Source organism: Ambystoma mexicanum, chromosome 11 (assembly GCF_040938575.1).
Source record: "Ambystoma mexicanum isolate Mex_15411 chromosome 11, UKY_AmexF1_1, whole genome shotgun sequence".
NCBI classification, from domain to species: Eukaryota; Metazoa; Chordata; class Amphibia; order Caudata; family Ambystomatidae; genus Ambystoma; species Ambystoma mexicanum.
In genome coordinates, this window is record NC_090934.1 from 202,534,477 (window position 1) to 202,558,774 (window position 24,298).

Below are 24,298 nucleotides of genomic sequence, written 5' to 3' on the forward strand. Positions count from 1 at the left end.
CATAATGGGATTTAAATATAAATGTATGTGGGGAAGGTGTGGGGGAAGGGGCAGCGTTGGAAGGAGGCCAGAGGGAAGGGGAATGGGGCATGAATTCCCCCCTTCCCCAATGACAAGTTGAAAGAGAATGCAAGCAACCAAACGCATGTCAGCCAAACGTACCACATAAAAGCAGGAGTAAACAATACCACATAGAACCCCCAATAGGTATGGAATGCGAAATATGGAAGGATATAGCACATGACTAAATGGAGGCTAGAAGCAAGGATGCCTAGGTGAGGCGCATGTCTGTCCCAGGCGGAGAAGTGCAAGGAGTAGACCAGTCTCACTCTCATAAGGGCTACGTAAGCAAGGTCACAGGCTTGAAGTAATGAAATGTTCATTGTAAGCCCACCTGAATTGTATGAAAATGGTCTGCATTTCTGACTCAGAAGTTCTGCTAGTCAGACGGGATGCTCAGTTGGTGTATTTTCTTGAATTGTAATCAAGAATAAACTGACTATGACAAATGGGATTCTGTTCTGCAGAAGTACCAGGATGAGTAGAGGCTGCAATGCCCACTCAGGCTTCACATTGCTACCAACTAAGAGCAAACATAATCATAAAGGTAAAACAGGCACAGTTAAGAGATACACCTCCTTTGCCTTTTGTGATAATGTGGCCCGAGCAGTGGCTATAACCTCAAGATGGGTGGATCAGTATCGACCCAAACAGCATAACAGTTCAAAACAAACGGAATGACAAATCAAGGGTCTATAAAAATAGATATACTTTAATAAAAAATACCATCTGCAAAATAACTAAAATAGAAAAATACTACACAAAACCCACCTCTGAGGAAAGAACAGAGAATAAGCAAAGATGGCACAATGTAGCACTCAGAGTAACAAATCAGAGGTCTAAGCCAAGTAAAAACCACATTGTTCTTTAAAAATGATACGTTTCTAGCGCCAAAAACTAGAGCACAGAGACAGTTAATTGTCAATAGTACCTTCTTGTGGTTCTTGAAGGTTCAAGAGCGTCGAATCTGGCTTTGAGCTGTTCTGCAAGTTTGCCGAACCAAGTTCAGGGGCGGTGTGTCGTAGTTGATCCAAGCTTAGAGCAGACGTTGAGCCGGATCGAATATGAGACCTCAAAAGTTCGAAGGCGGCACTCGAGCAATGCATGTCGGAATGTGTACCAGGTTTGACGTTGAAGCAGGTGTATCTGTTAGATAGGATTGATGAGCGACGCTCCAACAGTTCACATCAAGGTCCGGGAGGGGTTTGAAGTGGTGCCCTTTTTATTCCAGTATGTGGTACAGCAAGGCGGCAGGTCGAGCAGGATCGAATCATTTGATTACAGCTGGGAGGAAGTCAGCGAGTGACGTCCCAACAGTTCAAGTTGAGAGCCGGCAAGGAGAAATTGATTGTCGTGGGCGAGGTGACGGGCTCAGCAAGGTACAAGGCATTGAGGTGGTTCACTTGGCACAAGCACGTTGGGGCGAAGAGTTGGGGACAGCAGCTGTTTGGGGACAGCAGCTGTTTGGTTCCAGGCAGCGAGCGGGTGTCTAGCTGGGAAGTACGTTGAAGTTCAAAATGGTGCTTGAAGAGGTGCAGGTCGTGAGGGCCACCAGTGTTGGTTTGACCGTCCAGGTTGGCGAGGATGCTGGTGACTGGATGCGCAGAGAGGTTTGAGGGCTTTGAGGTGGCTTTCGAAGATTGCTGTTCAAGGGAGGCCCCCCAGTTCTGGCCGACTGCCAATGAAGATTGGCAATCAAGGTGCTGGCAGTTCAACAGCAGTTCGAAAGCTGCAGCTGCAACAAAGATCTTCTGCTTCAAGCCGAGGCAATAACTCACTCAGCTGTGTGAGAAACGTGAAGGTGTCTCACTTGCTAGTACCCAGGGTTCTGTCATCCAGGTGGCCAGGAAGAGCCATCGCCATTGGATCCAGTTCCTGGGGGTGGACCAGTGTGGGAGGATCACCTGGATGAGGGGTCCTCGCAGAGTGGAAGTGGGACACCGACAGGCAAGACACGGTACACCCTTCCCTACAACACCTTTTCCCCCTCCTACCCAGTAGGATATTCAGAAGCTCTACCCCTGCCACTTTTCTTACACAAACTCTTTCCTACACTGAGACAGACAATGGCCGAACACCAGGGCCGTTTATCTGACATGTCCCAACGCAGGGGTCAGGCAGAGTCAGGCAATTAACTATAACTATACACACCTGACGGCCCTTTCCCTTCCCCACAGGGATAAAAGGTGGAGCACGAAAGCACACTTCCAGCAAGGCCGAACACATGAGGAAGCAGCCATTCTGGACCGGCAGTTGAAACGGAGGAGGAAGGCGGAGAAACCTGGGGGGATGATGAGGAGGGGATTAGCTTGACCCTTTTTACCTCAGACCCGCGAAGCCTCTGAAAGGGAAATCGTAAGACCGGGAAGTCCAGCTGGCGTGTGGTGTGACAGTGGTGAACAGCATGCAGGGCCCTCCTGCACTGATAAGCAAAGCTGGGGAAAGTTCTTGCCACTGTGGTGCCGTCCTTGATTCCTGAGACAAGAAACTGCAATTGTTCAGCACAGTCAGTGAGTCGGAGAAGACAGATAGTGAAACCAAACTGCTGGGTCCAAGGTTGCAGGCAGCAACCTTGTTGAACAAAGAACTTGTGTTTCGAACTTCAAAACAAACCCTGTCGAAAGGTTCAGAAGCAGAGTGGTCAGGCGTTGCAGGGCACTCATTAGAAGATCTCTGACAGAAGCCCTTTTAGGGTTGTGTTGTTTTGTTTGTTGGAAACTACAAAGACCAAGAGGCCTTACGAGAGGCTAGTGTAAACTGTCAAAGTGGTCCTATGAGGGTCGAGCAAAACCCCTCGTACACTCGAATGTCTTTGACACATGAGAGAAAGAGGATTGACATTAGAATGGCTAAGTGAACCCGACAGAGGGATGCCAAGGGAAAAGCTAAGAAAGATAAAGCCTGCATTGTCATAAAACTGTGAAATCGGCAAATGTGAATCCGACGGAGGGATGCCTGCAAATTGGGAGAATACAGTGATATACTCATTGAACATTGTGGCGACAAGTGTGAACCCAGCTGAGGGGTGCCAGCAATGAATAGTTGTTGGAAAAGACAGTGAGACTCTCATGTGTTATGTTTTGAATGAATGGCCATAGTGAACCCGATTGAGGGAGGCCAACATTGCAAGAAAGATCGGAACCCGGCTGAGGGGGATCCAAGGGGCAATCACCCAGCATAAAAGATTACCAAAGAACGTTTGTTTTGTTACAGCCGGCCTTCTAAGGCAAGAGACTAAAGCAGGAAAGAGACTTGGCCTCAGAAGGTCCTGGCATTGTTGAAAGGAACTGTAACCTCATGCTGGCGAGGCCCAGGAGTGTGCTGTGCCTTGTCCCATGCTAAAAACGTGGGGAAGGGAGACCCAGCCATACCATCCTGACTTATCATTTGGAGAACACTTCTTTCTTTTCTTGAGAACATTGTCCCACACTATTTTGTATCTTAGTTGTAAATATTGGCAAAAGTCTTTTTTTAGTATATGCCACTAGGACTGCTTTATTATTGTTTGATGGTCATAGCTTGCTCCCATCTTAGATTTAGGTTTAGATTAGTCATTTTTCTCATCCATTATACTGTTTAATAAATACCCTTGAACTGTGATCACTTGTGTCTGTCTTTACTGTTGCCACCATGAGTTCCTTACATATAGTCTCAGCAATGGGATATGATTCAACTGATAAAAAGTGAAGCCCATGCTAATAATTGTGGTACCACCAGAACGGGAAAATAAAATAGTTGATCTCCTAGATTCTAACCACGGATCCACACAGAAAGAGGTGTTGTCCTCTCAAATGCTTGTCCCGTCTAGTCAACAGGATCTGTTCTTTAAAACTCAAGTGTTGCCATTACAACATACAATCTTGGGACTGAATAATAATAAAAGTTCGACCTGTGTTTTCTTTAATCAGACCTAGTGCTCTGAATCCCTCTCCCTCCATGCCTTTTTTCCCCATGCTACCCAGTCCTCTTCCATCGCGGGGCCATTATGGTTAAAAGTTATATTACCACAGTCCACTCCTTCAACAGCCTCAGAATCAAAAGACTGAGGATTTTGAAACCTTATCCGAGGGAATTGAGAGTTGTTTCTTTTCTTATTCAGACATCACAGAAGGAACCCTTACACCCCCGGAAGAAATGGCTGACCTAGCCAATGTCATTACCCAATTAGCGGTCCATCAGATACAGGCCGAAAATAGACTCCAAGAAAATCTAACTAGATTAATTGAATAACAGGTGATGCCCTTACTACAACAGGGCGTACTTCAACCATATTTTGAAGGCGAAGATTTAGGAAATATTTTTTTAAACTTCAAATGCCTGGCCGAACAACTGGAATGGGAAGAGAATCTCAAAAGATACTATTTGGGTGCCTTGTTTAAAGGAGAACTCCAGACTTCCTATCAACTACTTAACCTTGCACAGGGAACCACCTTTCTATTCATCAAGGAAGGGTTGTTAAAAGAGTGGGGCAAGCCTGCAATTTTTATCAGAAGAAATTACAAGCCATTAGGGTAAACCCAGGAGAAACTCCTTTAGAGCTGGGTGAACATGTCAAAAACATGGTGGCCCTAAGAACTAAGAACAAGTCCTAAGAAGAACTGACGGAGATGATTACCTTAGAACAATTTACAAGTTCCTTACCCCCTTTGTTGCAAAAATCCATCCTTCAGTTAAATCAACCTACCCTAGCCATTGCTATTGAGACGACACAAAACCACTTGAATGCAGCTAAACACTTCCATTTGGCCCGTCGATAGGAAGGACGGAAGGATCATAAGCCCATCCATCGACCTCAACCTCAGGGAGTAGATAAACAAGGGGGGGTCCCATAGGATCAAAGAAGGGATACCACGAGAGAGAGTAGAAATCTGGAAAACTGATCCGAAGGCTAAGGATGAAAGCAGGAGGGAGGAATTAAAAGGAAGCAGACTACCTCCTCTGGTCTGTTTTTCCCATAGACAAACAGGGCGTCTAGCTAGACACTGCCCAAAGAATATAAAAGACGAACCTATGGAAATAGGCTGTTTGAAGGGCGAAAAGTGGGAGGAACCTGAGAAAGAACTGGGGACCTTTAGCATTTGTTTATGCCAAACTCCTACCGAGTCCACATAAGAAAAAGCTTGGGTGAATGGGAGGCAAGTAGGGGTCTTGATTGACTCAGGTAGTAAGCAAATCGCTATACGGGCCGATTTAATTACAACAGAAGACCTATACAACGCTGCCCTAGTCAGAGTGACATGTGTACATGGAGACAATGAAGTATACCCTAAAATACCAGTACACATTGAAATTCAGGGCGAATTCCCCCCCCCCTTCAGAGGGAAAGGAGACTTGGCCCCGGAAGGTCCTGGCCTCAATGAAAGGAACTGTAACCTTGTGCTGGAGAGGCCCACGAGTGTGTTGTGCTCAAAGATCCTGCCTTGTCCCGTGCTAAAAACATGGGGAAGGGAGACCCAGCCATACCATCCTGACTTATCATTTCGTGAACATTTCTTTGTTTTCTTGAGAACATTATCGCACACTATTTTGTAACTTAGTTTAAGGATTGGCAATAGTTTATTTTTAGTATAGGCCCTTTTATTTGACAAGACGCCACTGGGACTGTTTGTTTATTGTTTGATGGTTGTAGCTTGCCTCCATCTTAGATTTAGGTTTATAATAGGTGTTTTTCTCACCCATTATACAGTTTAATAAACACCCTTGAACTGTGATCACTTGTGTCTGTCTTTACTGTTGCCACCATGAGTTCCTTACAGCTGGCACATTGCGGCGAACCTGTTCAAACATGTGGCAAAGCGGTTCAAGATTGTGATGAGCCAAAAGCAGCTCCAGAGGGTCCTTCAAGTCCAAAAGCGTTGAATCAGGCTTCAATCACGGTTCAAAGTACTTTTACTGAAGAACATACGATTCCTGGCTGTCTTGGTGCTCTGGTTGCTCCGAGCCCCCACCCAGGGGCTCAATGATATGTTTTTGGTCCTTATTCTTATTCACCCATGCACAAGGGAGGCTGGGCCACAACTGCAGGGAGGTCCTGGGTACCCCTGTGGCTGGCAGAGGCAGGTGTTGTCCCAGCAGCAGGTCACCCCAGTGGTCCCTGGGAATGTTTAGGGGACAGAGATTGTCTCTGCTTTGGACACCGTCTTCACTTCACTGGCAGAGGATTTAGGAGAGATCAACTCTCCCAACAGAGGCCCCAATGATTCACAGATGTGGTGTGAGACCCCTTCTTTTAAAGGTAAAGGTCGACAGGTGATTGGTCTAAAGCAAGCCTTCTTTAAGGGTCCAATTTCTGTTCTTGAAAGTGAACTTTGACCTTCTGAAATCACACCCAAAGTGCTTTGTGCTAGAGGAAGTGGAGGGGACATCCACAGGTGTACACTATGCTTTGGCATGGAGCTTATGAAAGGGGACTCTGATCAGCAGATTACCCTTTCCGATATTTGCAAATTGTGGTACCATTATTTACACCTTCCCCATTCCCATTGAGCCCTATCGCGGCTGGGGAATGGTATTTTCAATGGGGACTTACCAGTCCCGCAAAGGTCCGAATAGACCGGTAAGTCCCCATAGAATGAGGGCGGACTCGGTACCGTTATTGGAGGCAGCCATGGCGCTTTAATAGCGCAATGGCTACCTCCAATCTCGGAATGAGGCCCAATGTGTCTAATGGAAGTCAACAAAATGATAACAATACCATGCTTACATATAGTGCTGTATGACCAATTCCCCCCGCTTAAAGCGCTGTAGTTGATTGCACTCAATGGATTGTTCTCCGGTGAATGAAAGGCAGTCCGCCCAGCAGTTGGCACACAGACGTCTGAAGGAGGTTTCGTGCCATCTAAATATTAATATAAACTAATCCGCCGCAATTCTTTTGCAGCGCTTTTAAGTTGTCCCATGACATGTATGAGTTGGTCATCCAGTCCAGTTTTTAACTTTGAATTCTAGAAGTGCTGAACTTAAAAAAACGGCAAAATGAAACCTCAAGTCTCAGAATGAAAAGAAAAAGCAAGTATTATTTTTTTATTTGTATACCGCACAACAGCCCGTGGGCACCATGTCCTAACAAAGCCAATAGTTTTTGCGCTTGCCATCGTTTACTACATTTAAACTGAATAGGGATCGATGCAGTAAATGCTTGGGCCCTGCATATCCAATAATGTCACAAAGATGTGTGCAAGTTAGTATTTGTGGACACATGCGAAATGACTGTATAAGTAGGGCTTATTAACGTAAGCACTGTGATTTTGGGAGCGAGCTGAGGGGTGGCCGGTGGGGGGCAGGGTTGAGCTAGACAGAGTGGGCGGTGGTCAGCAGAGATGAGCTGGGGTGGGTTAGCTTTGGTGAACAAGAATGAGGTGTGGTGGGTGAGTGGAGGTGAGCGTGTCAGAAGCATGGTGGTGATAGGGTGTGTGGGTGGGGTGAGCAGTGAGGGGCTAGGGTGAGGGAAGCATGGATGAGCTAGGGTGGGTGGATGAGGTGATCACAGAAGTTCTGGGGGTGGGGGATGCAAGGATACGGTAGATCAGATGTCTTCCATAGACTCCCAGCAAGGACCGGTCTTCTCTAACTATGCTTCTCCATTAACTTGAACAGGATCCCACTCCAACACTGTTCAGACATAGAAACACACCCTCCATTAACTTGAACACAATCCCACTACTAACACTGTTCAGAAGTAGAAACACACCCTCCATTAACTTGAACCGGATCCCACTCCTAACACTGTTCAGACATAGAAACACACCCTCCATTAACTTGAACCGGATCCCACTACTAGCACTGTTCAGACATAGAAACACACCCTCCATTAACTTGAACAAGATCCCACTACTAACACTGTTCAGAAGTAGAAACACACCCTCCATTAACTTGAACAGGATCCCACTACTAACACTGTTCAGAGGTAGGAACACACCCGATGGCAGGTAGAGGAACATGCAGGCGTGTATACTGCCACTAGGGGGAGCCGGCTTACCTCTGTATAGCAGCCGAACAGGTAAAGCGCAGAGGCAGCCAATGCGTCCTGCTTGCGCCCGCTTCACTGCCGGGCAGGGGCTGCTGGTCCCACGGTGTCCTCGTCCGCCACAGAGCCCGGGACAGTCGGGACAGTGCTCTTACCAGCACCGGGCAGTATTTCCCGGCGGTTCACGCCCTGCGCTCGCACGAGAGAGGTGTCCGAGGCTTCTAATGATATATTTATTTTCAAAGGCAGGTATGAGACCGGTTCCCCTCCCTGAGCGAAGGGGGAAACGAAGAAAAATAGGGCTGACGTCATCATGGGCAAGCCGGGCCATCCTCCTCAGCAGTGACAGAGCCTGTCGGGTTTCTAGCCTTGCCCATAGAGCGAGCGATGAAGCTGGCCTCCAGAAAGCCACATCTAAGGTTTAAGCCGCTTGCCGAGGAATCTACTGTAGGCATACATAAAGACCAGTTTAAACTGGACAAACTGCTTTGTTTTTACGTGAGACGATAATAGTTTTTGGTATTTCCTGTGTCAATGCTTATAATTTTGTCGGCGCATTTGTAACATTTGACCTGTAACCTATACACAAATCCCCACGGGACGGTGCTCCTAACACATATTATCCAAGATTATCTTTGAATTGATCGGAGTGTGGGTAGGGCAGGGGCCAGCAACCTTTCAATCACCAGATGATTTGAACTAAAACCCGCATGTGCCTTCAGCAACTAAGGCATCATGGGTGTGGTAGTCCAAAGCATTTCAGGAGTTTCAGGTTACATGTAAAGTAATCCCCGAGCCACCTCTTGAGGCTCATGTGACATAAGAGTCCCAGAGCAGCTGGACATGGTGTAGCACCCACTTGTCAACGTAGGTGAGGGGTGTGGTGATATATACACCACCTTATTGAGTCCAATCTTGGTTTTAACTTTGCATTCTGGAACTTGTAGTCCAGGGTTTATAATGGGGAAATCTGGGGCTTGTAGACCCTGAACTTCGTTTATAGAGGTGTAGGAGCCAGAGATTTCATGGGTCGCGCCGAGCCAGGGCCAAACCTGGGGATCAGGCCTTGCTGTAGTAGCCCACCGGGGACCGAAGCTGGGAAATGGCTGCACACAACTCTTTCTCCAAAGTGCTGTACATACAGCATATTTGCATGTCGATAAATGTGTTCCGCAGTTAGTACCCATTTATCTACCTGGGAAGGATGAAAGGCCAAGTTAGTCTTGCCGAGATGAGAACCTGCAACCTGTATATCACATACTGATCGCAGAAGCGAGCGCTCAACTCACTGAGCTATCTTACCCGCCATGGTATAGCATTAGGACACTCCCTGTTATTCTTTAATATGGAGTTCATACATTAAGTGGTGGTGACTGTTACTAAGTACGTTTGCAAGACATGTACATTGTGTCCTGCACTGCATTTTCATTGACAGTGTTAATGAAGGCTAAGTGCCTGCAAAAAGTGGGAGAAGGATCAGCAATTAATTGACATTCAGAGATGGAAGTGCAGTATAAATCACTGGTACGCCATGCCATTAGTTCTTTTAATTGCCTTTAGTTCAAAGGCTCAAGAAACGTGTCCTTGGTGCTTTTTCCTTCTCCTGAGCCAAATATAGAATCGGCTCAGGCTGGACATTCAAGCACTGTCAGTTTCCCAAGTCTCAGCTTGGTAGACACGCATACAACATCCTTCGCTCTGCAGGTCGTTAAGTGCTCAGGTTGCAAACACATTTCTTTTATCAGTGGCAGAGCCTTTCATATGCATGATGGAACATATCCAGCTCAAACAGCTCGCAAAGAACCAGTTACCTTGCACATCTGTGCTAGTTGAAATCAGCCACACAAGGCACCCATTCAAATATTTGTTTATATCTATGATGTCTACTATCTTGATATGCAAAACAATAAAGTTGCTTGAAGTCACTAATTACATGTTTTCAACATCATGATTAACCTAAGAAAAAAGGACCGAATGTGGTCTGCGGCATCATAGCAGGACAGCGCACCATGGAAAAATTGCTGCGCTGAGAGGGGCCGCGGCAAAAGAGGTGAACGTGCTATGTGTGCTGTTGCATGGAGGAAGCCAGGAGAGTGGTGGAGAAGGACGTGCTCTCCCGGGCAAGGTATGTTCGAGTCTGGAGCCAGAATACATGCAAATACGAGGGTTTTTATTTTGTGTTTTTTTAAATGGATGGATGGGCGAGCACCCAGTAGGCCTTGTGGCTGACCACTGCTTTGGGCAGTCACTGGCCCGAGAGGGGGGGTCAGGCCAGAACCCTAGGTTGGGCTTGGCTGACCCAGCCCCGCCAGACCCAAGAAGCTCTATGGATTTATTATAATGGGGAGTCCCTGAATGCAAAGTTAAAAGCAGGACTGGACTAGCATCTCCCGAATGGAATAGACAGCGCGCAAGCATCATGAGATGAAGCACAGGATGCAGGCGGCATGAACAAGCAGCACTGTGCTCTAGGCCTGCTCCTTGACTTTGCAGTCCATATACTTTATAAACCTTACCGCAGTCATCCTGTGCAGTATTCCATTGTTTTGGGATTCCTGACTCCTCAATGACAGCAAGCGATAGGCTGATGCAGGACCAACAGACACCATGCAAAGTGCCCCACCACTGCCGCTGTGCTTCCAGTCACCAGGAGGACCAAACCATTCTGTGGAATCACTGGCTTCCATTGTCAATGAGTTTTGTCGAAGTTATTGGAGGTACCTGCTTTACCCCTCGGTGCAAAAAGGCCATGATACTGAATGTCCAAGGTGTGGAGGGACAGTGAAAATGTACCTGCCTAAAAGAAATACCAAGAAAACCTAGCGCTCCACAAGATAACGTTCTACACGAGAACCCAAGCGCCCGATGAGCAGGTAAATGGCAACACTCTGTTAAACGGTAATTATATAGTCCCGCCTTAATATTTTATATTGGCCTAAGCCTAGTCGCACTACACGGAAAACGGTGTTGCAAAGTTCCGATTTTGGGTTAACTTCGCCGTCATTTTAAGATTCATCCGCCATTTTGATTTCTACTCATGTGTTCTTTGTTCTAAAATGGTGAACTATGTTTTCAACTTGTAACCAAGACTCCCGACCTTTGAGTTCTGTTAATGTTTAGGCTGTCCGAGAGCCGACTGTTTAGACTAGGCAATGAGACCTTGTGCTGCACTTGAACTGTTGTTTAAGTCTTGTCTGCGCTCACAAGACTTATCCTTGTATACACATTGGGACAATGAAGAACAAACCTCGAGCATATACATAGGCCGAATAGAATTGTAAAGAGAAGTTGCACGAGGCTTACCGCGGGATCTGAGAACATACATCACCATTGTGCCTCCATGGAAATGCAAACCTATGTAATCCTTTTCATAATATTGTATAATCTGTATGTGAACTAGGCACAAACTCTAGACCACAAATTATTAAAGTGAAGGGAGGCTGGACAATATTACATGAAATTGTATAAAAGCACGAATGTTTAGACGTCCAGCACTCTCTCACCTCTCTCTGTCAGGCTGGTACACATTGCGAGGTGTTGGGAGCCAGATAGCTATCTGTGTTGCTTTGTAAACTGTACAGTAATAAAAGATCTGTGAATCTTTTTAGCCCGTGATTGGTGTATTTCCTTTGTGGTACTCAGCCGCGATATTTCCTTGTTCTTTCAACTCTGAGATTAACAGCAAAATCATTAAACTGTAATTTTGGTGACAGAGCAGATGAAATGATAGTATTCTATTAGTCCATACAAATAAGAGGAGAAGAAAGGACGCAACGATGCAATGGCAAGTAGCAGAGATCAGGGGCATATCCTAGTCATTTTCCCAAAGCTCACACTAAACGTGGAATTGAGCTCAAGAAGGATGTGAACCAAGAGGAAACGAGAAAACACATGCAAGGGGAACCTATCATGCAACAGATACAGAAGCGGGTATCATATGGCCAATGAGCGCACATGCCCAGCAAGAAACGAAGGGTACAGATCAAGTGCCTAGACTGGCCACTTTAAGAAAGTATGCGGGCACAAAGCTTGTAACCGCCGTTGAATATTAACCCAACAGTGAAGTGGAATCTGGTGATGACACACACGTCGTATTCATCATTGTCATTGACATTGAACCTATTAGAAGAATGAAACCACACGGCACAGTCCTGGTAGACAATGACCCCATAGATTTGATGGCGGATTGGTAATTGGACCTTATGGCTATACTAATAAAGCCTTATAAGAAATTGGTAGACAAATACCAGGTCAAATTAGTACGTGTATGTAACCCCAACGGCTTACCGAAGGCAAGTAGGGAAGTTGCTAGGCTGAAAGACTTGTATGATCAATTGAAAGGGTGCCAGGCCAATGCAAAGATATACTTTGCAGGACACAGACCAGTCCTTCTACGATTACATAATCAAGTCAGATTAGTCATTGTCCTCAATCCCAACATCAAGTATCATGTGGTCTTTGCAAATTGGATCAGACTGGGAACACACAGGAAAGCAATAGTGGGACCTCTTCGCAACAAATTGGGGAGCCTAAATAGCTATGTCCACAGACTCAGACTACGCCCAGAAGCAGTTCCAGTAAAACACAAAGTCTGCCCAGAAACAGCCACAACAATACAAGCTCTCAAAGATTTTCTGCTGACATTTTTAATTGACAATACGATAGAACCAATAGAAGCCTCAGAATGGCTGAGCCCGCTGGTCCTCATCAAGAAGCTGAGCGCAGACAAGATTCGTCTTAGCATCAAACCTCGGCGGCTTCAACCAAGAGATACAGGCCAGTGTCTTTTCACACTTTTTATATTAGAGTTGATCTTGATGTTGAAGGATGTATTTATTTTTTATTTGTTTATATATTTATAACACGCCTAAGCTAGCAAACATCAGGGCGAGAATAAAAACACGTGGAATGGTTGGGACACAGGACAACGAGAATGGAGGACACGTGTCCAAAAAGAAGAGAAGAATAGTCACAAGCTCAAGTGCTATTTGAAGAGGGCAGTTTTGAGCTGCTTCCTAAATTCTAGGAAGTTGCTTTCAAGTCTGAGATGGCGAGGTAGCTCATTCCATTTTGATATAGCTTTGGTGGAGAAGGTTCTTTTTTGGGGGGCTGACTTCCAGCAGTCCCTGGTTTTCTGATCTGAGGCTCCACCTGGGTTAGTACAGTTTTAAGCCCTGTTTTAGGCATGCAGGGGCCGTTCCATATAGGCAACAGTGGAATAGTGTCAGAGATTTGAACGTGATGTTTTCCTCCATTGCTAACCAGTGGAGGTCCTTTCTGTCATTCGTAACATGTTCCCTTCTGGATTTGCATGTAATGGATCTAACGGCGTTGTTTTGTATTGTTTGACATTGTTTAATGCATTTTGTGCTGGCTCCCAGGAGCAATGCATTTCCATAGTCAAGACGTGACAGAATAGTAGCCCGAGCTATTGTGGCACTATTACGTTTATTCAGCAGGGGCTTGATGCGGCACAATAGCGTTTGGTAATATGGACAGTTACGCTTAAGATAGGATATTTGGGCTTCTGCTCCTAATGTTGATTGTAGGTAAATCCCGAGTTCTTAACCTTATCTGAGACTTTGATGGCAGAGTCTTTTATCAGAAAGGAGGAGTATGCAGGGTCTAGTTTGCTTATGGCTTGAGTCAAGCCGAATGTCATGAGCTCTGTATTTGAGCCATTCAGGCACATCCAGTTTGACTTCATCCATAATTCGATGGAGTTATAGATGGCTGAAAGTCTGTCATTATCAATGGTGTGGTTTCCGCACAGTTCCATGACCAGTTGTGTGTCATCTGCGAAGTTTGTAAAATAGACCCCCAGTTTTGTCAGTAGGGAGCAGAGACAGCGAATATAAAGATTAAAAAGTAGCGGCGAGAAGCTGGCCCCTTGTGGAACACCACAGTCCACAGGCCTAGATGTCGAGGAGTGGCCTCCAAGATGATTTTTGAGCTTCTGTCTTCTAGGAAAGAAGCAACCCAGTCAATAGCTTATTTACAACAGTTTCCTGCTGTATTCAGGGCCTCTCGGAGCTTCCGATGGTCCAACAAATCGAAAGCTGCTGAGAGGTCCAGAAGGATCAGGAGACCTGTCTTTCCTTTGTCCAAGATGGCAAGCATCTTGGTTTGCAAATCCAGTAGTGTGGATTCCGTGCTGTGTGCACTTCTAAACCCAGATTGTTGTGAGAGAAGGAGATTGTTTTTGTCGACGTAGTCCTGAAGGTGATTTGTAGTAAGAGTTTTTAGCAGAAAATTACAATTTGTAATTGGTCTGAGATTGGATGGGTCCTGTTGATCTAGTCCTGTTTTTTTTTACTAGAGGGGTAACTCTAACAGTCTTTGTTTCCACTGGACCTTTACAGTCCCTAAAGGAGGTGTTTGTTAATCGGCAGAGATAAGGGGCTAATATTTCTACATTTTCTAGTATGAGTTTAGGGGGTAGAATGTTCTCTGGACAAGAAGTGCAGTGTATGCAAGAAAGAACTATCATCATGTCTTCCAGTGAGATTGAAGAAAACTGGAACCTCGGCTCAATGAGCTCGATGGGATCCTGTAAGGTTGGGGAGGAGTGTGGTGGGTTTTTAACTTTACAGTTTATTATTGTTTTTCTGTCTTTTTTAATCTTGTTTTGAAAAGCTGTTTGAACATGTACACAGTCTTCAGAGGTGGGCTGGAACAGAGGAGAAAGTGTAGCTGGTTTCTCGATAGATTTTAAGATTGGGAATAATTTCCCAGTGGAGTTGGTGGCAGAGGAAATCTGGTCACTATAGTAGTTTTTTTTTTATTTCAGTTAATTTAGTTCTGTAAATACAATCAGTATTTTTCCAATTTTCTTTGTTCGTCTCAGAAGGGTCTTTACGCCATTTTCTTTCAAGTTTCCTTTTGGCTTTTCTAAGTTTGACAGTTTCTGCTGTAAACCATCCTTGGTGGGTGGGATTGGGGCAAACTTGTTTATTTTTTTAGAGGAGCGTGTTGGTCTAGTATCTCTTGAAAATGGTTACTGTAGGTAGATGCAATTAAATCACAAGGGTCTTCATCCGTCATGGTGTTCATAAAGTGGGTGATTCCCTGTGATAGATTGGCTGGTGTGATTTTTTTTTTAATTTAGTTTTTTAGGTTTCTGCTTTGGTTTGTCTTAGGAGTGTTGTTAAATTTTATATTCCTGTTTCTTAGGGAGAGATTAGCTTCACCTTTGTGATGGTCTGTCCAGAGAGAGGGTAGGGTGTTTGTCACTGTTCCACCTTATTTGCTATAATCCATTTGACATTTCCTCGCCTAGGAGCAGGATCCCTGTATTAGGTCCTTTTTAGGTTGTTCAAAATATGACAGAGCTCATCATTAAAGTCTGGCATTATCGATGGGGGCCTGTAGATGACAATGAAGTTGATACAGTGATTTTGGGTGGGAGTCATTTCTAAGTGTAGGATCTCACATCCTGTACATTGGATGGTGGAGGGAAAAAGCTTGAGGTTTTGTCTAGCTATTATGGCAACCCACCTCCCTTCCCAGACTCCTTGTTTACAAAATAGATGTTATAATCTGGGGGAACTGCGGTATTAATGGTGGGTCCTGTTGGTTCTTGTAACCAAGTCTCAGTGAGAAATAAAATATCTAGGTTGCCCTTTATGATGTAGTCATAGATGTCCTGAGTGTGTTTGTTAAGAGATCTTGTGTTTAGCAGCATGATTTTAGCGTGTAGACGATGCTTATCAGTGTCTGGGAAAGATTGCGAGGTTGTGCTCATTTTTTGGCTACCTACGTCACTTGCAGTGGTAACAGATATGGTGGGTGAGTTGTCTTGGATGCTTTCCATTGGGTGTAGATGTTTTATAAGCACTGTGCTGGCAGCAGTGAGGAGGTTTTGTTTAAATTGTGTCACGGTTGCCGCACCGGGTGTGTCCTCTGGTGCATGTGGGTTGAGCGTTTTGCTTTTGGAGTGAATAAATCTTTGCACTAGGTGTTGGTTGTGAATCTGGTTCTTACCAGAATGTGCTGATACGGAAAGAAAATTGGACGGAGTGGAGTAACAATATGCCGATGTCCGTCGTGGACCGGGGTAGACCGGCTTCGTCGCGGAAGCGCTGGCACTGAAGCGCCTGAAGTTTCCCTTTGTGCGATGTTGGGGCTTCTGGGAACAGTAGTTCCCAAGTGTTTTAGTTGAGCGCAGCACATGTTCAGGCCTGAATGGATGGTGGTTCTGTGTGCAGAGAGATGCAAATAAGTTGAAACAAGTCTAGAAATAAGAGTAAGTAAATTCAAAGTAATGTAAGTCAATTCAAAGGATCCGTAATAACAATGGCAATCACAAAGTTACACAAGGTTTCACAGTTCTAATTCACAGTTCTAAATAGCTATTCTCATTCAAGTGAGTTTCCAGAATGTGCTAGTCTAACCAGGGAATTCTGTCAGTATTTGTAGAAGATGCTACCTAATATATGGCGTGCAGCTTCACAGCGTTTGACTACAGCTGTCTGACAGCAACTAACCTTTCAGGATGTCGGCAAAACGAAAAGCATATGAGAAACGCTTACCAGGAAATAAGGCTCCAGCGATTCAAAGTTACTCACCTTGTGTATCCCCCCTTTTTGGTAGATCCAGATAAAATCGTATACCATTTGTACTCCTGTCAGCTGGATCAGTCTTTCAAAGAACAATGGATTACACAAAGATGTGGCCACCAACAAGCCATCCCCTCGTTTTTTGTTTACGGGGAGACTAGACTACATTGGGGTTCGTAATTCTTGCAACACAACAAGAGTGACTGACTTCCCCTCACTCGTGTAAATATATTTCACAACTACAGAAAAAATGAATTACTGCAGACGGACCTCAGGTTTTTGCTCAGGTAAATCCAAAATATATTCATTTTTCACATTAATTATAAAAATAGCTATCAGTGTTCAGGACACACCAAGATATCTAATACAAAAAACATACAAAACTCCTTCAAGTGCAAACATAGTATATTGAATATTAATGCAGATATAATATTGTGAGTTTCTATCAAGTACCCCTTGGGGAGTTTTTTCTTCAAAACATCTTGCATGAATTATAAACCCCTCACTATTTTGTATACTGGAACGGTATAACCACAATTCTCCTTGGGATTACTACTCATGGATATCCCGATTTCAAAAGGATGTTTTTAACAAATATGTCGACACGCAGTGTTTTGGCCTTTTCTCCAAGATCCACCCATCCATTAGCAATCTCTTATTTTCTTAAACATGTAGGCCTTCATCAGGACAAAGCACCTAATTATGTAGCGAAATCCAATCTCTTCACTACCCCTTATGTACTGTGTTCATGCCAAAATGAAAACACATATGAGTTGAAAGTTGGAGGTCCTATACTTGATCACTAATATAAAACACAATCCCATTCCAAAAGTTGCTACTAACCTCATTATCATTTTCGCAGGCGAGCATGCATAATTTCGTATCCTACATCACTTCATAGCATTGATATCTGAAAAAATCATACATTAGTCTCAATATTACTGTCCCATTTCCTCTCTTCTTCTTTCAACTGAATATCATTTGTTACCCAAAACCTGGTAACTAATATCCATTTTTATTTTCCAATTCTCTTCAAAGCAAAAATCTCTCTTGGGATCGATGTCCACCTGGGGCCAGATTACGAAACTTTGCACTGCTGCAAGTGCAAAGTTGCATTGTATTACCACTAGAGCAAAGTTTGCCCTATTTTTAAAAACACTGGGACATATTAGAAAACTTTTGCACCATGACAAGTGTAGTTGAGAATGGTATAAGCACCAGGGCAAAAATTGCCACAGTGCAAAAAAGATAGATTTTTGATGCACTTTTTCAGTAGGGCAAAGTTTAATTTCTCTCGCAGCACCTTCATGACATTCATTCCACTCAAATATCACATTCTTTTTCATGATTTCTCTCCATGGCTGTGTAATTTCTGCAAATCCTGGGATAAACGTGTAATACTCAGCTAAACCCAGGAAAGAATATTGTTCATCTTTGTTACTGGAACAAGGTTCCCATTCCACTGCTTCCATCGCTTTCATCTTCAGTTTGTATCGCCCCAAAGTATAACCCAACTAACCCACTTCAGGTACTCCAAACGTACATGTCCTGTACTCTACCATTAAACCCTTCTCTTCCAATATTCTGAACACTCTGCTCAATCGATCATTGTGCTCCTTTACTCCTTGTCTACACATTAAAATGTCATCCTGGAATACCTGCACTCCTGCTATCTCCCCTAACCTGTGCATCATCACTCTGTGAAAAATCGCTGTGGCTGAGGCCAGCCCAAAAGGCATTCTCACGTACCTATTCATGCCAAACAGAGTAATAAACGTGCTATATGTTTGAATTTTTGTATATTTATATTTGATGGTATGCTGCTGACAGGTCAATTGTTGAAAATATATCTGCATCTCTGATATCACAGGAAATGTGGATACCTTTCCACCAGTATTGTCTTGTTTAACTCTCAAATCCATGCAAATCCTCACCTTGCCATATGCTTTCTCGCAACCACAATGCAAAATACCCACTCAGAAGCTCTACCTCCTCTATCGCTCCCTCTTAAGTCTGTTATGCTCTTTCTTAACATCATCTCTCAGAGCAAATGTTATATGCCTCACTGTATGTGACCTGAGTTAACACTTGCTTTGAGCTCATTCTTGTGCCTATATCCCTTGAGCTTTCCAATGCCCTCCTTAAACACTCCAGGAAACTGTTCTTTTTCCTTGCCTTTGGAGTATTCGCTAATCTCCTTTTCACTTGCTGTTACAGCCAAAACCAACTCTTCACTACAAGGATGGAGTTTGATTTTTAAATTGGCCTGATCTTCCCAGCCTAAAATATTTACCCCCTTCTTTGCCACATACACCTTTATTTCTGCCATTCTACCTTTTGAGCTCAACCAAAGCTGTCCTATATTCAAGCATTCTAATCACAGAACCTTCAAAGGCTCCCGGATTCCTAATATTATATTTCTTCAAATTTGGGCAATAACCCTTCCTGCACAGTTCCACCCACTTTTCTTTTGTAATAATGGTGTATGGCGATCCTGAATCTGCAAAACATTTTGTGTTTATACCATCAACCTTAAACATACTCTTAGGAGCTCCTTTCTAATTACTTCTTACAATAGTACCAACTTCAATATATTGCGCCTCTACCTCGTCCTCTGCATCTTCATTCACCCATTTCACATTCATGGAAATGACAGATCCTTTCCTACTAAAGCAGAAACAAGTTGGAATAAACTTCCTATATCCCTGCGATCAGAGGAAAGTTATACCACTTTCAGAAGAAATCTGAAAACTCTGAGCAAAATAGTCCTCTCAGCCACCTAGTTCTCCCCCAGTTTTTTTGATGTTGTCGGTTTTGCGCCCTAATGCCTGTGGCCTATGACACGGTAGAAATAAATAAATAAATAAAATAGAAATAAATAATGCTTTGCTTCTCATTCCTACACACAATACTAAAAGCCCTTTCATTCCACAATTATAGCATCTTTGATTTGCACCAGGGCATTCTTCACAATTTGCTTAATGTCCTCTTTTTCCACAGTGATAGCATTTTCCACAAAGGAACTTTCCTCTTTCCCCTCCAACTTCCTCTAACTATGTGTCCTTTGATGCTTCCTTGTTCTTGGCCTCCTTGGTCTTGACCACGGATATGTTCTTTCCTTCTTTTGACCTTACAGTGTTACCCGTGGTCCTTTTCTGTAAATCCTTGTAATTTTCCTTCATGGTTTTAGCACAAATTGTGGTGTGTTCCACCTTCTTAGCTATTGCTATAGTGTCCTATAAGGAAGGATCGCCACACATCTACAACCTTTCTTGCATTGCATTGCTATTCATGTGTATAATGATCTTATCCCTTTTGAGATCATCCAATGTTAACCCTCTTCCAAAGTAGCAGGTTAAAGCCAATTTCTTAAGGGCACTCACATACTCGCCCAATGTCACATCCATTTCTTGTTTTCTCAAATAGAAATAATATCTGTTCACAGTTACATTAGTTTTGGGTCAGTAATTCACGTCTTGATGTTTCTGTACTTGTTCACACTCTGTCCCCATCACCTTCTCCCAAATGCAAAGGAGGTGAATCTCAGAAAAACTCTTTGCTCTTCCGGGCCCAAAGAATGCAGTAGCAACATTTTCTTCTTTGCAGGAGTGAAACTCTCATTCTCAATTTTCCCCACATAGTTTTTCAATACTCTTTCCATTCCCTACATGGAATAGGTGATCCCCATGTATTGCCAAAAAGGGCTGCAGTCGATAAATAGTAACTCCCTGCATTCCTGTACCTTCCTACTTGCACATATAATAATCGTCTTAACTAGTCTCCAATGTTTCACCAAAGATGACACTAATTGATTCCTGTAATCATTATCAATATTTTAGTACTTCAACGAAGATGATACTTTAAAATGATGATCACTCCTCTATGATCATCTCTCAGTACTGCCACAAAGAAGATTGTGCTGAAATGATGATCACTGTGTCCACAATACCAAACAAGATGGTCACTGGTTTCCTTATGTTTTGGGTCCTTTCTGCGAAAATGTCCAGCCAACATGGTCCTCCAAGATAGCCGCAAGCAGTCTCCCGTTCGACGGTCCTTTCCTCAAATGCCAGAGCAACCGATGATGCAACTGTCACTAGACCCTTAAAATGATGCCGCCCTAACACTGGCCCAAAATACACTCCTCAGTTTCCAGAATTGTCACCTTTCACTTCGGAGAAGCCCATATCCTCACAGCAAGGATCCCAGGCCCACTGACAGCAAGAGATCTTGAAGGATCATGGACGTTATGGCAAGTCAATGCATTGCGGCTGTGTCCTTCCTCACTGATGTTCTCAAGCCGCTCGTCGCCAATTGAAATGATAATCACTCAGGTAGATGATTTATCTCTTTCCACCTAGTGAGCCCCGTGCTCTCCTTCCCTGCCACTCCCGCTTCCTGGTCCACCTCCCTCCCACCTCCCGACCCGCCCACCACCCTTCCAATTGGCCATCCTCCATCCTGTTCCGAGTCTACCGACTCGCGTGCACCCACCGGCGCCCCTTCCATCCAGGAGCTCGGTGAGTGTGCACCTGCAGCAGCGCCTGAAGTTTGCGGGCATTTTGTTTTGTAAGTAGCAGATTTGAAATCCGCCTAGTGAGCCCCGTGCTCTCCTTCCCTGCCGCTCCCGCTTCCTGGAACACCTCCCTCCCGCCTCCCGACCTGCCCACCAACCTTCCAATTGGCCATCCTCCATCCTGCTCCGAGTCTACCGACTCGCGTGCACTCACAGGCTCCCCTTCCATCCAGGAGCTCGGTGAGTGTGCACCTGCAGCAGCGCCTGAAGTTTGCAGGCATTTTGTTTTGTAAGTAGCAGATTTGAAATCCGCCTAGTGAGCCCCGTGCTCTCCTTCCCTGCCGCTCCTGCTTCCTGGTCCACCTCCCTCCCGCCTCCCGACCTGCCCACCACCCTTCCAATTGGCCATCTTCCATCCTGCTCCGAGTCTACCGACTCGCGTGCACCCACCGGTGCCCCTTCCATCCAGGAGCTCAGTGAGTGTGCACCTGCAGCAGCGCCTGAAGTTTGCTGGCATTTTGTTTTGTAAGTATCAGATTTGAAAGCCGCCTAGTGAGCCCCGTGCTCTCCTTTCCTGCCGCTCCCGCTTCCTGGTCCACCTCCCTCCGGCCTCCCGACCCGCACACCATCCTTCCAATTGGCCCTCGCACCATCTATCCCAGACCATTACCGACCATCCTCAGGGCAGCCCTCTGCCCGTGCAGCCCCTGCGGCTAAGAACCCGAGGCAAAGGACGGCTCATACAGTGGACGGCTCCTGATCGTATCTGCAGGTATCTGCAGGAGAAGCAAGAAGCCAACAACATGTAAGTCTGGCAAGGGCGGGGCCAGAAGCAACTACTTCAGGCCATACTACCCTACCACTCATCTAACAAAGCATCACCAACGTAAATTCATTATATTTACATTCAGAAACTCTGTCGTTTGCATGTTAAAGCTGCATTTAGAAGTTGGCCCAATAGCCTAAGTGTGTATTTAGAACGTGTGCGCAACAGCCTCTCTGAGAAAAGTTGCATTTAGAAGTGTACCCAATAGCCTATGTGTGTATTTAGAAATTGGGCGCAATAGCCTCTCTGAGAAAAGTTGCATCTACAAGTGTACCCAATAGCCTATGTGTGTATTTAGAAGTGTACCCAATAGCCTATGTGTGTACTTAGAAGTTGTGCCCAATAGCCTTTCTGAGAAAAGTTACATCTACAAGTGTCCCCAATAGCCTATGTGTGTATTTAGAAGTTGTGCCCAATAGCCTCTCTGAGAAAAGTTGCACTTAGAAGTTGTGCCCAATAGCCTCTCTGAGAAAAGTTGCATTTAGAAGTTGTGCCCAATAGCCTCTCTGAGAAATGTTGCACTTAGAAGTTGTGCCCAAGAGCCTCTCCGAGAAAGTTGCATCTAGAAGTGTGTCCAATAGCCTCTCTGAGAAAAGTTGCATCTACAAGTGTACCCAATAGCCTATGGTTGTATTTAGAAGTTGTGCCCAATAGCCTCTCTGAGAAAAGTTGCATCTACAAGTGCACTCAATTGCCTATGTGTGTATTTAGAAGTTGTGCCCAATAGCCTCTCCGAGAAAGGTGCATCTAGAAGTGTGCCCAATAGCCTCTCTGAGGAAAGTTGCACCCACAAGTGTACCCAATAGCCTATGTGTGTATTTAGAAGTTGTGCCCAATAGCCTCTCTGAGTAAAGTTGCATTTAGAAGTGTGCCCAATAGCCTCTCTGAGTAAAGTTGCATTTAGAAGTGTGCCCAATAGCCTCTCTGAGAAAAATTGCATTTAGAAGTTGTGCCCAATAGCCTCTCTGAGAAAAGTTGCATTTAGAAGTTGTGCCCAATAGCCTCTCTGAGTAAAGTTGCATTTAGAAGTGTGCCCAATAGCCTCTCTGAGAAAAATTGCATTCAGAAGTGTACCCAATAGCCTATATGTGTATTTAGAAGTTGCGCCCAATAGCCTCTCTGAGAAAAGTTGCATCTAGAAGTTGTGCCCAATAGCCTCTCTGAGAAATGTTGCATTTACAAGTGAACCCAATAGCCTATGTGTGTATTTAGAAGTTGTGCCCAATAGCCTCTCTGAGAAAAGTTGCATTTAGAAGTCTGCCCAATAGCCTCCCTGAGAAAAATTGCATTCAGAAGTGTACCCAATAGCCTATATGTGTATTTAGAAGTTGCGCCCAATAGCCTCTCTGAGAAAAGTTGCATCTAGAAGTTGTGCCCAATAGCCTCTCTGAGAAATGTTGCATTTACAAGTGAACCCAATAGCCTATGTGTGTATTTAGAAGTTGTGCGCAACAGCCTCTCTGAGAAAAGTTGCATTTAGAAGTGTACCCAATAGCCTATGTGTGTATTTAGAAGTTGGGCGCAATAGCCTCTCTGAGAAAAGTTGCATCTACAAGTGTACCCAATAGCCTATGTGTGTATTTAGAAGTGTACCCAATAGCCTATGTGTGTACTTAGAAGTGTACCCAATTGCCTGTGTGTGCATCTAGAAGTTGTGCCCAATAGTCTCTCTGAGAAACGTTGCATCTACAAGTGTAGCCAATAGCCTATGTGTGCATTTAGAAGTTGTGCCCAATAGCCTCTCTGAGAAAAGTTGCATCTAGAAGTTGTGCCCAATAACCTCTCTTAGAAAAGTTGCATCTCCAAGTGCACCCAATAGCCTATGTGTGTACATAGAAGTGTACCCAATTGCCTGTGTGTGCATCTAGAAGTTGTGCCCAATAGCCACTCTGAGAAAAGCTGCATCTACAAGTGTACCCAATAGCCTATGTGTGTATTTAGAAGTTGTGCCCAATAGCCTCTCTGAGAAAAGTTGCACTTAGAAGTTGTGCCGAATAGCCTCTCTGAGAAAGTTGCATCTAGAAGTGTGCCCAATAGCCTTTCTGAGAAAAGTTGCATTTAGAAGTTGTGCCCAATAGCCTCTCTGAGAAAAGTTGCACTTAGAAGTTGTGCTGAATAGCCTCTCTGAGAAAGTTGCATCTAGAAGTGTGCCCAATAGCCTTTCTGAGAAAAGTTGCATTTAGAAGTTGTGCCCAATAGCCTCTCTGAGAAATGTTGCACTTAGAAGTTGTGCCCAAGAGCCTCTCTGAGAAAGTTGCATCTAGACGTGTGCCCTATGGCCTCTCTGAGAAAAGTTGCATCTACAAGTGTACCCAATAGCCTATGGTTGTATTTAGAAGTTGTGCCCAATAGCCTCTCTGAGAAAAGTTGCA

At 44.6% G+C, this 24,298-nt stretch overlaps 1 protein-coding gene across 1 annotated transcript in view; it reads right to left on the reverse strand.

Annotated features, from left to right (window-relative positions):
* The window catches only part of LOC138503248 (uromodulin-like), a 147,631-nt gene extending 139,161 nt beyond the window's left edge, over positions 1-8,470 (reverse strand). The window contains exon 1 of the mRNA XM_069622841.1: positions 8,039-8,470. The gene's annotated coding sequence lies outside the window, so the exon portion shown is untranslated. The remainder of the gene's footprint in view (positions 1-8,038) is intronic.
* Positions 8,471-24,298: the final 15,828 nt, after the last annotated feature.